At 39.9% G+C, this 15,491-nt stretch overlaps 1 long non-coding RNA gene across 1 annotated transcript in view; it reads right to left on the reverse strand.

Annotated features, from left to right (window-relative positions):
- The window catches only part of LOC109992332 (uncharacterized), a 113,186-nt gene extending 99,726 nt beyond the window's left edge, over positions 1-13,460 (reverse strand). The window contains exon 1 of the long non-coding RNA XR_010667105.1: positions 13,038-13,460. This is a non-coding gene — a long non-coding RNA (uncharacterized lncRNA). The remainder of the gene's footprint in view (positions 1-13,037) is intronic.
- Between the last annotated feature and the right edge of the window lie 2,031 nt (positions 13,461-15,491).

Below are 15,491 nucleotides of genomic sequence, written 5' to 3' on the forward strand. Positions count from 1 at the left end.
CTACTGTAAACAGGATTTTAGTTTGAACCCGATGCCCCCCTCCCCCTCCCCAACACCTAATATATAACCTGCATGTGTCTCCGAGGAATGCTTTGAGAGTCTTGATGGATTCTACCCAGACTGTAACTCCCTTTACTGTGAAATAAACAAATATGATTGAATTATGATGCAAGTGGCCCATTCATTCTGGTCTCGTGTCTTTTTTTATCAGTCTCAAAGGCATGCTGTCGCTCGCTCTCTGAGGCCTTCGACATCATGAGTTTGGCTGGAAACGCACGTCTCCTATTTCCCAGAATTACCGCCGTGGGTGGATGTTGAAAGCGGTTTTGAAAAATAGCACCTCTCGTGTCTTTGTCTTTCCTGAAACAGGACGCTGAACAGGAAAATGTGGCACAGTTACGTGGAATAACTGCCTCTGAAAGTTGTTCCTCAGTCAGTTCATAAAAATGCAGTGAACATTTCATTTCTAATACCTGTCCCACTGCATTCCTTTACCTCTTCTAATTGTTTTTGTTGTGATCATAATTTTATTATAAATGACAAATGCAGCTCTGACTTGTGCTTATAAAGAGACACAAGGACACAAATCTATGTTTCAGGGAGAATCTTTAATTACCTAAATCCATTCAAACAGAATGGAACCTGGTTATATACTTTATATTTTAAAAGATCTGAGTTATTTACCTGCAGCCTTCAGTTTCTGGTTATGGCTGTATTATTGCTTGGCTTGAGATAATGCATGTAATATGTCCTTTTCAAGCATGAAAAGGGAGGGAACAAAAATGTTCACAAAGCTCTCAGGGTCTTGATAAGTACGTTTTTATATATTTGAAACATGTTATTTAAGTATATAATTTCTACAGGCACACACACCAATATTGCAGGTAATCTACACACTGGGGCTGTCATAATCAAGTGATGAAATAGAAAAATTTAATTACTTAATTACTTGAAAGCACTCCAGGAAGAAGAAATTCTTGGTATGTTCCTGTATAAATGTTTCTCAGTGAAGTCTTGTAAAATCTTGAGCTTCGTTCACAGCCGAAGTGAAGGCAGTTTTTGCATTGTGATACTTGCGAGTTTAATCATTTCTGCAGCACCGCCAAAAAGCTGGAGTCCCGAGAAAAAGGAGTTCAAACATATATTAGCGGATTCCAAATGTTGAAAGGATTTGGTGTAGCCTTCACTTTTTTTAAGGAGCTCATATTATGCCCTTTTTGGGGTTTGTATATTTAATCTATGTACGTACTAAAGTATGTTCACAATAGCTAAAGTTAAAATAAAGTGTCTGTTTTCATGAACCGCCGCTCCATGCAACGGCTCGCTTCTGACTCTCTCTAAGGCTCTGAAGTGCCCACGTTCAGAGTACCAAGTGTGCCAAGTCTGATCTGATTAGTTGGCCTATCGGCTCTGCTGTAATTGGTCAGTCGCTCAGCCACTCTGGCTCCGAGGGCCGGGGAGCAAAAACATTAGCACCTTATCACTACTGTGCTACCGCAGGCTACGGCATATCGTGGGCGTGCTACAGAAGTTAACGGCCGTGCAACATGAGCTGCAGGGCTTGCCACAACGAGCCAATGGGCTTAGATCAGTGATCTCACACTGACAATGACGTCACACTGACAAATAACCGAGTGTTACATGCAGCTAATGCTACAGCTAACAGGAGGACGTAGGAGAAGCCGCGTTTCCGCTGACTTTGAATTTTTGCACATAGATGTGCCTAAACATGCACAGGACACTTGGAAAACACACTAAAGAGCATATAAAACCAGAAAAAGCATAATATGGGACCTTTAAAGAACACCACTATGAGGTCTATGTTTTTGAGTTTTGGTGAAATGTCTTGAGACTATTGGATGCAGTGCCATAAAATGGAGCAGAATATACTGTAGGTGTCATATCATTTGGTGTTCCCTTCACTTCAAGTAACATCAACAGGGCAACATGTCTATTGTTCATACACAGACTATGTAAAAAATATCTGGACATTTTCAGATGAGCAAATTTTTTTCAGCTTTTGTGGCGTTCTTGAACATGCTAATCCAGCCTAAGACAACATTCATACAGAAGAGTTCCCTGCAGCCCTGGATATGTCTCAAATTTGACAAGCCAACATCCTCCAAAAGTCAGGACAAACAGAGAGCGGCGTCTTCCACTGTGCATCAGACCAGTCCAGTCTGGCAAGGTCCAGCCCAAGGCCAGACTCACTGGGGAATTTCATCTGAATTCAATTTCACCTCTGGCCTCTGCTGCAGCAGCTTGAGCCGAGGATACATAAAAGGCCAAGTTTCACATTGAACGTGAGAACCCCCTCATCCCCTGACCCCAATTACCATATGAATGGAGCAGAAATGGAACTGGGATCAGAGAGGCAGACACCAGACCGAGCCAGTCCAAGCAAAACGGCTTCTTATTAAGAGCAGCGGGTTTACCTTCATCCACTCACTGAGAGTTTGTCTGTTTACATTCATGTCCAGACTTCACACAGAGGCTCACCAGGAAACTAAAGCTGTTTATTATTTTTAAAAGCTTTGAAACCAAACCTTGAAGGTTATTAGGAAGTCAAATTTACCCATGAGCTGAGCATTCGAACATGCATGAAAATACTGAAAACTTAATCAAATTTTCGGGAGGAGCTGCATGTGTGAACGAGGAACAGCTACATTTTTCACTGCAACTTCACTCTAAATTTTCCCGGCCAGCCCCCTACTAAATATCCCACGTGAAGTTGGGTTGTGAAATATTCAAGACTCATTGTGAGCGAGCAGGAGGGGGTGATGACGTATCCCGCAGCATTGAAGTAACTGTCATGCAAGTAATAAAGTGTCTTCATACTCCTTCTACTAACCAGTATGTTCATTTGAAAGTGAATAAGTACAATAAAACGTAGTATTCATGTAAAGGGGGAAAAAACACATAACGTCAGACTTTGCTTTGTCTGCCATCTTGGATATCTTGTTAACATTACGCCTGCAGGCTCTTTAAGTCATGCCCTGTCACCTGAGATCAACCCCTCGTGAACGTTGTGAGGAAAGGGTGAATTAAAACTGGAGAAAGTGCATGTGTGAAAACAACTTTTTTCAAGTTTCAAGTTTTTCATTGCACTGGCAGAAACAATAACCTCTTAGGTACATTTTGGAAACATTTTAGCTCTCTGGCCTGTCTTGTGAAGCAGCTTGGGAAGTATGGCAGTTAGAGAGGGAAACTGGATCTCTGACTGAGATGTAAAATAAAAGACAAAGAGGAACAGCAGCACCCACACTGTGAACACACTTTATGATTCTGCCTCAAATCACTTTTCTCTTTTGTCTGTACCATCAAACTGCAAAGATAAAGTCTTATGCACGGATATTTCAAATCTTTGAGTTAATAATTAGAAAGCATGATAATTGTCGTTAGGGTGGTGCTTAATTTAAAGGGAAATTCAGGAGTTTTTGAACCTGGGCTTTTTTTTCCAGATATTTCTGAACTAAATGACAAATAGGGGAAGCAGGTTTGAATTTTCTCCAGTTGATTACTTCAGGTGGTTGCCAGGAAAAGAGTAGTAATGGCGGCAATGTTATCTTTGGAAAATCGTGGTTGAAGTGTACATTAAAAATCTCAAGATAGAAGACCCTTTTTTTTAAGCTCACATACTTTTTGAAAATCAGAAAGAGCTGTTATTAGATTCTCGACACAGAACCCCACTGAATTAAAAGGAGTAATTTTACCTGCGAAAAGAATGAAATTTCTAATGTAACGCTGCCTCACTTAGTTTGACAGCTTTAGTTATTGTGTAACCCTGGAGTTTTGAATAAAGTAAGTTCAGACTCAACACCATTTTTATTTAACACTTATACACCTAAAGTTCGAATTGATCCAAGCAGCAGAAAAATCCCTTTTAAACAAGGAGAAATTAATCTTTTAGTCAATGGAGTCCGGTGGATTTAGAAAACAACATGACAACTGTTTCTATTTTAAGATATCATCTCATCACTCCTCATAAATCTGCATGTAATAAAACTGTGAGGAGCGAGGAGGTCAGACACCAAACACAAACTCTGTTCTGCTGCTGCAATAAATACTTCAATGCAAACGTAAGATGTCCGACTGAAATTCTGCAATAAGACTTTAGGTTGTACTGCTCTTTTTTCAGCCAAAATGAATCCTCATAAGAGTGAGCAGTATCAGATTTATGAGGCAACACACTGAATGTTTTTACTTCAGCTCTCACTTTTGGCTTAAAGAGACTTTTTATCATAACTAGTCCAGCAGAGTTTACTCTTGTGAAATAATGATGAAATTGAACTTTGGGATTTTTTTTGGGTGAACTTCAGGTCAGATTTGAACCTTTTGGTTCAGCATTTATGTTCATATGGATATCTATGAATTTCCTTTGAAATAAAAACATACATTTAATCATATTCTAGCTTTTACTGGCTCTCGTATATTAGAAATGAATGCATAATTTAATAGTGAGTAGCTCTGAGTTGGTGAAGACAAAAAGAATAAAAGGTTGGACTCATTTTTCTGAAATATGAAAGTGGTTTGGTGGTTTGTCTCATGCTGTGGGCTCCCTTGGGGTTGAGTAGGATGCTAAGAAACAGCGGGAGATTTGGAACATAGATATAAAAAGATATGTGAACATATAGATTAGAATATATGAATATAATCAGCTTTCAACATCAGAGATAACTTTCTCTGCTGTTTCTTTTGAGGTGAAGGTAAGTAATTCAGAGCAAATCAGAGTGGTCAGACACAGCCCCATTCCTCCTCCTCCTCCTCCTCCTCCTCCTCCTCCTCCTCATGCACAGGGCCCATGGTCATTATTGCCCTCCAGACTGCTTTTATCATCTCTATAAATCTCTGCTGGCTCAGACGCGGCGTAATGAGCAGCGCTGCGTGGCTGTCAACCTGCGACTCTCACCCCCGCTGAGAAGGAACGGAGGGGATGAAAAAAAAGAAAAGGTGGAGAGAGAGGGCAGGTGTTGGTTAAGCACACACACATACACACACAATCGACAGCTTGCCTGTGAGGTAGGAGCACATTCAGACATTATAATCTGCTCAGAGGCTTCGGAGTAAAGAAGAGTCACCGTGGTCAGTTTGAGAATAATCATCTTTGAAAATTGGAGCTTCCAGCACTTAAAGAAACGGACATTTTCATAAAAACTTTTAGTCTTTCTCCAGATGTCACCTGGATCAACCTGCAGCCAGTTCACATGGATCCACAAAAAAAAACTAGACATGCTGTAATACACATGCCAGGCCAGTAGTTGGTGATGTGACTTTGTAATGGATGAAGTGCGTATATTATATTCCTTCTACAGAGAGCTGAGGTGTAAAAAATATGAAAATGGCTAATTGCCTTTTGCAAGAGTGACGTCACCCGTCTGTTACTACAGAGGGCTCATCGGCAGCCGCCGCCATTTCGTTAAATCCTGTCTCAGCCTAACTTTCAGTCAACCTATGGACAGGCTGAGCGCTAGAGCTGAGGAGGGTTTTCATTTTCCAAACTGTCACATCACGCCCACCTGTCAATTATGTCAGCTAAGCGCCTTATGGTTAACACGTAATGTTCATAAAATCCAAACGGATGTGTTATAAAATAAAATGAACTCCCTAGTACAGTGTGTGTCCATGAGGACAATGTCTAATCAGACCAATATCTTTTTTTTGTACCAGGCTGTAAACATGCTACTTTCTGCTGCTAGCTTTTTTGAATTTGGTTTGTATGTGACTTCCAGGGTTCTTGGAGCTGCCTAAACAGAGACCTTTGATGCTTGACAGCCAGCCACTGCAGGATTTTGCACTTTCACATTAGCATCATTTTTTTAACACCGGAGGTTTGTAGATTTAGAGTGACGTAGTAATGTTGTTTATTATTATCTGTCTGTGAAAAATCTGCCTCACTGGTAGAAAGCGCTATCGTTTACTGTGAACATTTGATTTTAATTATCAGGGAATTATGCGTCCACAGTAACTACTCTGAGAGAACGTAACAAACAACCCGAGAGAGATAGACCGCGTTATTCCCTGTGTGTGCGTGTGCGTGTGCGTGTGTGTGTGTAAGAGTTAGTCAGAGTGTGTACTCCGACCGCCCTCCTCTACCCTTCCACTCTTTGTGTCATTTCTGATGTCAGACAGAGAAACGTTGCGTCTGTTGCTGACACGTGTGCAGCCTTTAAACCAAACACACACACACACACACACACACACACACACACACACACACACACACACACACACACACACACACACACACACACACACACACACACACACACACAGATGATGAAACATAGCACGGACTCTGACCTGCAGATGAACCCTCAACAACACCGTCATCACCCAGCGTCAGCACGGCGGCTTCCTCTGGGTCCGCCTGCATGATGCCCTCCCACTCTGTCCCCACGCTGCCCACTCCCACTTATGTAAGGGGATAATCCTGTGCAGTCATATCAATGATGCAATGATCACATTCCTATAGGGATAAATCAGTAAATGGAAGTTTGATTAGAGCTTGGCGACATGGTGAAAATGATTGTTTCTTTATTAATATAGGCCTACAATATTTTTCAGAATATATAATTATTTGATGATGCAGCTAAGAGAGAAGGTGAGTGATGTCAGATTCAGACTCTCTAATATAATCTTTTTTTAAATACAGCACCATGTGCAGATAATGGTGTGTGCTTGTATGCAGTTGAGTATTTTTATTTGTAGTTTTTGTTGGTTTTTATGCATCATTGACTGATTGTAGATGCTCAAGGTGTATTTTTAATGATTGTATTAATAAAGTATCCATCTATCTGTCCATAGAGGTATCATTATAGAGGTATCATTATATGCAGGAGCTTGAAGAAATCAAAGGGTTTATTAGTTATAATGAACACACGCTTGAGTTTTCTATTACACAACTGGGACTGTCACATCGAGAGAGTCATGTCTTTTGTCATAGCTTAGCTCTAAAAACATTTCCTGAGACTGACAAGTCCTCGAAAACAACGTAGGAGAAAGAGTGCTGAGTGTCCCTGTCTGGTCTGACTGTCTCTCTTTTCTCTTTAAAGTACTTCTATACTTTTTCTGTTGACACACGCTCATAAAGAGTCAGCAGTGAGCAGCTCTCTCTCTCTAATTAAAAGTCAATGTAGCTCGCCCATCGATGATAGCTCTCTCTCCCTCCCTGCCATCAATATAAAAAGATTTTAATCCATTAAAGTCATAAAAACATTTTTAAATAGAATTTACACACAGTGTTGTGAAACAATAATGCATTGGTCTTTACCATGAATAGAAAATTAAACAGGATTATCTTTATATTGATTATTTTGCATTGGAAAATAAGAGCAGCATGCATCAGTGGATATATGAGTAAACGGCAGGTGAACAAAAGACTGTCTCTGTGTCGTTCATGTTTCGGGGAAACATCAAGAGAAAGTTCTTTACCGACTTAAAGACCTCTCTATAAATGAACCTGGACCATCTCCAAAATGCAGAAGAACATTTGAAGAGCTGCAGCTCTTCTGACACTTTAATGACCCCTTCTTCTCCAGACTCCCTGGCTCTTTCTCAGACATTTCAATCACCTTCCCCTCTGATTAAAAAAAGAAAAAAAACTTAATTTCACATGAACGCTTGCTGTGTGGCTCCTCCAACAGAAACAAAAAGGCAGCCTCTCCATCATCCCCAAAACCATAAGCTTCCCTTTATCTCCCTCTCCCTCATTAAACTCTGAATAACTCAGCAGAGAGGCAGAAAGGAGGAGAGAGAGAGAGAGAAGTGATTGAATTCTGCTGGAGGAATAAAAGCCCCTTGAGGTTGCCATTTTGAATGTGTGCCATGTCGAGCAGACTGCATCCAGAGATCAGGGAGACAACAGGGCAGGGAAGAATAGCCTATAGACAGAGCTCCAGGCCAGCTGACCCACTGTAGATAATGTACCATAGATGTCATGTCATTGTACTGAGAGGCCAGAGCCACGATGATGACCCGTCACGACCCCGAGAGAGAGAGAGAGGCCGCTAAGGGAAGAGGAAGGAGCTCTGAAAGGGAGGTCAGAGGGAAATCGTGGCAGCAGAGTTGATATCTCTATTCAAAAGCCGTACTGGCAACCTGGTTGCTCTGAATGCAGCCCAATTATTTCAATCCTGGGAAGGGGAAGAGGGGAGAAAGGGGAGCACAAAGAGAGAAAAATGGGTTTGACATTCAGGCCGGTCGGGCAGAGGGAGGTAACAAGTTCACGGCCCTTTCAGAAAACATGGCCGCCTGCTGTGTGATGGACGATGGAGCCTCAGATGGGACATCAGGGGTGGGATCTAGGCCGAAATGCATGGGAACCCAGTCTCGAGAGATAAAAGGGAGTTATCCTCCTGCTTAAATAAATGAACTCTCAGATAAAAGAAGCTCCAAAGGCTTTCTGAGCCGACCCATATGGAGCAACAATGCTACATCAGAAAAGGCTTCTTATTGCACTCCACAGCATGCAGACATGGACAGGTTCATTCACTGTTGGAGATCTTTACATTTATTTTATTTTAAAGTAAAAGAGGCCACATATGAGTTGTGATACAAAAAAAATTACAAAGAAAAAGTGAAAACCTCGTAGACTGCCCAGGTGATCTTATAATGCCTCTGGAGATTTGGCCGTCACAATAAAAATATAAATATGATGGAAGAGTTGTCCAAAAGAATCAAGTACGTTGAAAAACTGCTTGTTTTTTTGCATCATACCAGCGTTACTATCAAGGTGTTGTTAATCACATTTTAATGAAATAATAAAAACTCACTGCGATTGACATCTGCCTTGCCCAGCACATAAAGGTACTCTGAGAAAAGGAGTCTGTTTTAAATTATGTCTGAGAACCAGAAGAATAATTAAAGTTAAATAAAAGATTTAATAATATCTTTTGCAGCATGTCAAAGAGTTATGGAAAATGTTTTTTTGCTATCATATCGTAGTTAGCAAACTAATGCAATCTTTGCTGAGATGCCAATTCTTCTCAGACTTATGAAAGCATCCCTTAATCACTGCTTTGTGTTGTTATCCAAAGCTTCATTATTGCACAACTCAACTCAACACCTGCTTCTGAAAACTGCCCGTTAATGGTCCAAACGCCATATCAACAGTGAGCAGTACTTGGCCTGCACTTAAAGACTTAACAGATCCCACACATGACGACTAATAATGATGGATTTAACTGCTAACCACACACTAACACAGGCTCTCCCAACCTTGGAATTCAAATGGGGTCGCCTAAAATGTTTATTTATGAATCAACAAAAGATACATTGTATATTAAAATATAGTGAACACAAAACAAGAAACTTTCAGAGTGTCTGTCTGTCGTCCATTCTGCAGAAATCTCATCTCGGCCTTTCTTCTTCTATCCAGAGTTTAGTGAAGTCAGAGCGACAAGCCAGAAACGATTGCACTAAGAGAATCCCTCACCAACAGTCTTCACCCTAAAACTGGAGATGTTGCTGAATCTCTTCAAATCAGTAAAACAGTCAAACAAACTGGTGGACGATGAACTGGGAGATTCTGCAACCGTTTTCGTTATCTACTTTTTTACTGAAAATTCTCAAATGTTTTTTTGTCTACTGCTTAAAATTGATTTCCTGCAGCTGTTGTGTTTCCGCAACAACTGCTCGCGTCTCAGTCTGCTATCGCTTCTTTGATATGTCAATCCACAGAGTCGGCTGCCCTCGGGGTTCCCCTCACACTACAGAAGATCTGATCGAAAAAATATTGAACACGTTTAATATTTACGCCCCTGACATTCTTCTGAGCAGAATGGAACAGGAAAATCTGTCAAGATCATCTTTAGACCATCAAACAATCGTGACTTTAACTTAATCTTTGTTGGGGGGGGGGGGTGAGGCCCAAAATCCTCCTGATTATCTTGTAGAGTGGACCCTGCTTAACACTGTGACAGAGTGTGCCTCTGCTTGACTGTGATTGGTTTGTGGAATTAAGTGCATAATTTTGTCATAAATATCCAACATTAACTAAGTTTAAAGAAACTTAAAGACAATATTTCATATTTGGACTATAACAGAAATCTGAAGTTATTTTGGTATCTCTACTAAACAGAAAATAAGAACAAATGTTTCATTATGAGAAGTCTTTTAGGAACTTATCTGTACTATCTTTATGTGTATTTTTCTGTTCCTAATAGACATTCACTGTTGTGTCTTGTAGCTGCTGTGACTTGGTGATTCCCTTCAAAGAATAAAAAGTATCTCTCTTTGACAGTCTCATAATATAGAGGAGCTTAAAGAAACCAAAACGTTCATTATTTAAACTTTAGTTTATCAACATGCTCTTTTCTTTTCTATTACACAATTTTAAAATCTTAATTTTCTAATTTTTAAATTAAAATCAATTCAAACCTTAACCTAACAGTAAAAAAAAAAAATGGTTTCATATTAAAATCCTGTCTCCACACTCAGGACGTCCGGAGAGGCTGCAAGCTGAGCTACCGATAACGACACAACGGACACTTTTCAGGTTGAGTCCTTCATTGTTAATCATTCCTGAGGTTGTGGGAAAGGGTATTAGAAGAAGTCTCTTTTGTCTTCAGAACAAACAAGTCCATTGATTAAAACTTAAACCAATTGGATATCTGTTTCTGTTGTGTCTGCTGTTGGTTTGGGTTTCCAGAGAATTTCATGAAAACAATAAAAATCAATAAAGTATTGAATTACCATTACCGGGAAATTAGGAGTGACATGTTCAAATATTCTGCCTTTTTGTCTGAATTATAAGTCAAACCTTGAACATGTTGTATCAAGCATTTCCCAAAATGCACTTCCCCTTTATTAAACCACATTAGCTTGTCTGTCAAACTACAGGCCCCCGGTTTGAAGACAGGATGTTTCCTTTCAGCCACACAGGAGACTTCATCAGAAAACTCAAACGTTGTTGTTGTTGCAAATGTGGAGGAGTGATGTGTGTTTTTTTGTCTGAAACAGAATGAAAATAACAAAAAAGTGATCTGGCAAAAAGAGAAAGTGTGACTGAAACGTCATTATTTTAGGCTAAATAAAAATCCCCAGCAGGATCCTTAACAAAGCAACGAGATCACGCTGAAATAATGAGTGTGTGTGTGTGTTTATGAAGGGTCGAGCAAAAACAAGTGTCCAGTCAATGCAGACTTTTAGATGTTTCACAATGAAGTGTTTTCAAGACGAGACTGTCAATGCCACAATCTGTCCTTTAAAATATATTTTTTTATCCTTTCTTCAAAAGTTGTGAAAAAGTACTTAAAAACTGAAGAGAAATAAAATCTGAACTGACTCACAAACTCAGCCTTACAGAGAATCTTTGATGTAGACGCAGAGGGTCACTGAGAGTCACAATGAACTCTAATCCTTCCTTAAAATCTATATCAACAAAAAAAACCTGTTTGAAGCGCGCTTGAGTATAAAACTTATTAAATACTGTCAGAAAAAAAAGCATGAGGATGGAGCAGAGAGGATGTGAGGTATGTTAGAGATGACGACAACAGACACAGAGGAGAGGAGGCCGGGATGTGTTATAAAGACAAAAATATCCTTCACTTTTTTTTTTTTAAGACATAAAACAATGTGAGAAATGACGTCAAACCACAACAATATCTGTTAGTCAAAGCACACAGAATAATGTGCTTTAAATACGCCGATGTGGGAGGATAAGCTCAGTTATTGAGATCAATGAATTGTCATTTTACAAGCAAATTATTATAAATTTGATTTCTTTTTTTTTTAAATAGAACGTTTCCAGCATCTCAAACAAAGATTAAAGGTTTTTGTCTTAGAAATGCCCCGTCAATAAATTGGTGACCAGATAAAACAATAAATATGTAAAGGACACATTTGACTCTCAGGGAAAAATGTGTAGGAAAACTTAAAGAAAGAAATCAGAATGTTTAAGAATATAGAAAGTAAACACTATAGCTGAGTAACTAAAAGAAATGTTTACATGGAAAAATAAGAAAAATGCAAGGTGGGCGTATTAACATCATAATAATAATAATATAAGTAGTGCTTCTGTGCAATAGTATCCTCGCTGTGCGCCACTTTAACAGCATGAGGAATAATAAACCTGTCAACAAAGGGTCTCCTGGGAGGCCTCTGCTGACACTCGGCTGTCAGCAGCAAAGCATGCTGGGATAGCTAATGGGGACAGGCCCTCGGGGTTGCTTCGGACAAAGGACGACCCCAGACAGGTGAGCGGTCTGACATGTGAAATAACGAGTCCTCCTCCCTGAACTTTGTTTCATTAAAGTCACAAACTGATCGGCACTTCTATTATTTCTATTTCTATTGGATGATGTAACTCCACTCTGATTAAATCCAATAATATTATTGGATTGAAGGTAAAGTATTAGTTGAAGGGAATACATTAAGTGATAAAACATTGCTTACTGCATCATTCTGAAAGCAGAAATGCATTAAAAAAAATTACCAAAAAAAATCAGCACAACAAATCAGATCAGACGTTGACTCACCGATCAAATAAAAAATATAAATATTGACATTTAAAAAATTAATCTTGAAACAGAAAGTCACAAATCCGTAGAAAACTCCATTCACTAAATTCCACATTTAATCCTCTCTTCCTACCTCCGTGGAATCATCCTCCCACACGTGAGCACCCATCCTATGGTGCGTCTCTGTGATTTCACCTTTCCCAAAACCACGTGGCCGCTGCATTCGGCAAGTTTTTCTTCCCCTGAACACGTGTGAACACGCATGTGAACATCTGAGCTGATCAACTAAACTGTTCCCATATGTAGCCCTGAGGGGGGAGCAGCAGCTGGAGTTTCACTGCGAGCTGTGTGGGTGACACCGGTCACACAGGGTGCTTGCTGACAGGCTGTCATTCAGGCTGTCCCGTTACAAATTCAGAAAAATACTAACTCATTCTTTTTTTTTTTTAAATTCAGATTACAAGCAGATGTAAAAGCAGTGTTTGCATGCGGAGAGAAGTCGGGAGTTTGGAGCAGAGAAAGCAGGTGAAAGAGAGAAAAAAAGGGAGAGCAGTGGTTTGGTGTTTCCTCAGCACTGACCTGCACACACAGCAAACACAGCAGCGGTCAGCCTCTCATCTTCTATCTCTTCTCACATTTCACTCTCCAGCTCCTTCCTTCACTGCCTTTTGAAGTTGGTACCCCCGTTACTTCTGAGGAAAAAGTCGTTTGCAGAGGAGGGCATGTTTCAGAGGAGGAGGGAGAAGTCTTCCTCTCTTGTCTTTCTTTCCTCTTCTTCTTCTTCTTCTTCTTCTTTTTCTTTACTTCCCCTTGTTCTATTATGCACCAGCTGAAGTCTACACCTCCTCCTGCTGCTCTTCCACTGCAAAAAAAAAGAAAAGATCTCTCCACACACTCACCGCTGAGGGAGAGGAGGAGAAAAATAACACTGCGAGAGAGAAAGAGAGGGAGCTCAGTCACCTCGTCTCCCTCCTGTTCAAATTTAGAGGCTCTACTGGGCATGCCCACAACTGAGAGGCACACTTTGTAACACTCACTTCCTCCCTTCCTGTTCTTGCCTTCTCCCCCCTCCTCCTCCTCCTCCCTCACATCCCTCCCTCCCTTCCTCCTCTCTCTCTCTCTCTCTCTCTCCCCGCTCTCCCTGCAGCTCCCAGTCCAGCAGGGATCAAAAACGCTGCTCAGACTAAAGTCCATCCAGCTCGAAGACAAGACAAAATAAACAAAGTATACAAAGGCGAGACAAAGATGATAAATGTCTCAATCAGAAACTAACTTTTACTGCAATAACCCTTTAAAACCATGTCATTCAATCTCATGAGCATATGATGGCTGTGTAGACGTCAGTGTTCTAATATTTAATCCAAAACTAATAAATGATGACTCAAACAACCAGCAAACAGAAAAAAAGGTCTATTTTCAAAATGAAATGTGCTCCTGTGAACGATCTCCTGCAGCACTCCTGCACACACAAAGATAGAAAACATGATCTGAGAGTGAGGAGTGATGTTTTTTCAAAGCAGCCAAAGCAGACATTTGACTCTTTCCTTCCTTTTTGTAACATAATAACTGCACCGTGGCTCCTGAGTCTTCCTTCATGTGTGTACATTTCTTTTTCCCCTTATTTGTTTTTTAAATATATATATATATTTTAAATGGACAGTGAATATGTTGTTTGTTCTCCTTTTTTTCCCATCTTGAAAATGCACTTGCATGTAAAACAAATATTTGTCTTCCCTTCTTTATAAAACTAAGGAGACAATTTCCCCTTAATGAACCAATAGCTTTTTGAATTCAGCCGACTTATTGGGAAATATTTTCACATGATTTCTCATTTAAGAATTAAATTTCAACTTTCAATTTAGTGCACGCTTACTGAAGATTTACTGCTTTTTTTATTGTCTTTTAGTTTATTTGCAAACATTTTGGGCAAATTTATGTTTTTATTTTACTGTTGAGAAATGTGAATTTTAGATCAAATTTTGAACTATAGCGTAATTTACATTTGTGAAATCTTTTTATAACTTTTCCTAAGATACAGAAGCCCTAAGCTGACATACATCCATTCATTTATTTTACTTTATTTCGAGCACATTTTGGTTGTTTTCTCTCGAGATCTTCTTTATCCCGTTACCTCGGGGATAACAGCGCTGCTTTTCCCGTGATAACGAATTCATCTCTCGGGATCTCCAGAGAACGGCTGAAAAGAACCCATTGTCACAGGAAAGCAGCATCGTAATCCTGAGATAAAGAGATAAAAAGGTCTAGATGTTGACGAAACAACTGAAATGAACTCATCATCAGGTGAAAGCAGAGTTAAATGAAATGAATCGATGAATGTACGCTCAGGGCCACCGTACAGAGTCATGGTTAGACTACGATTTATTGATTAGTTTTTGGTTTACAAAAGAAAAAAATATAAATGATCTCATTAAATGTTGTATATGCAGGTACTTTGATTGTGGATAAACGGTACATTCTCACATTCATTAATGATTGTGTCTTGATGTTTATTATCGACCTAAGAAGAAGACATTCATTCTGAGATTATTTGTTGTTATTGAACTCCATGACAATAATGTATGAGCAGACAAACAAACAGCTATGACCCCTCTAAATAGTCACAGCATTGAAATAGTGATCCCAGTGTAACACTTAGTGGTATAAGTAGAGTGTGAACACGTCTGTCAGGTGTGCTTTGTGAGGAAGAATCTGTTTTTGCTGCAGCAGCAGAGGAGTTTTTTTGTTTTCTCTCCTCGATGTGTGACGTATCGCTTCAGCGAGTCGGCCTCGTGCCTGTGCTATCTCCGGCTCCGCACACTGACCCAGATTCTCCCAGGCAAACTATCGGGACGTTTTGTGTAACAAGCAGGCGGAGGAACGAGAGCAGCGAGTTCACACAGACAGACGGAGAGACAGAGAGAGGGAGAGAGGGAGGGAAAGTTCCTCAGCCATCTGTAAAGTGCTACTCAGGCAAAGAATCTTAAGTGATATGGAGCAATGCAATCTAAAAAAAAATCAATATTGGGAGTGATA

Source organism: Labrus bergylta, chromosome 11 (genome assembly GCF_963930695.1).
Source record: "Labrus bergylta chromosome 11, fLabBer1.1, whole genome shotgun sequence".
In the NCBI taxonomy this organism is placed as follows: Eukaryota; Metazoa; Chordata; class Actinopteri; order Labriformes; family Labridae; genus Labrus; species Labrus bergylta.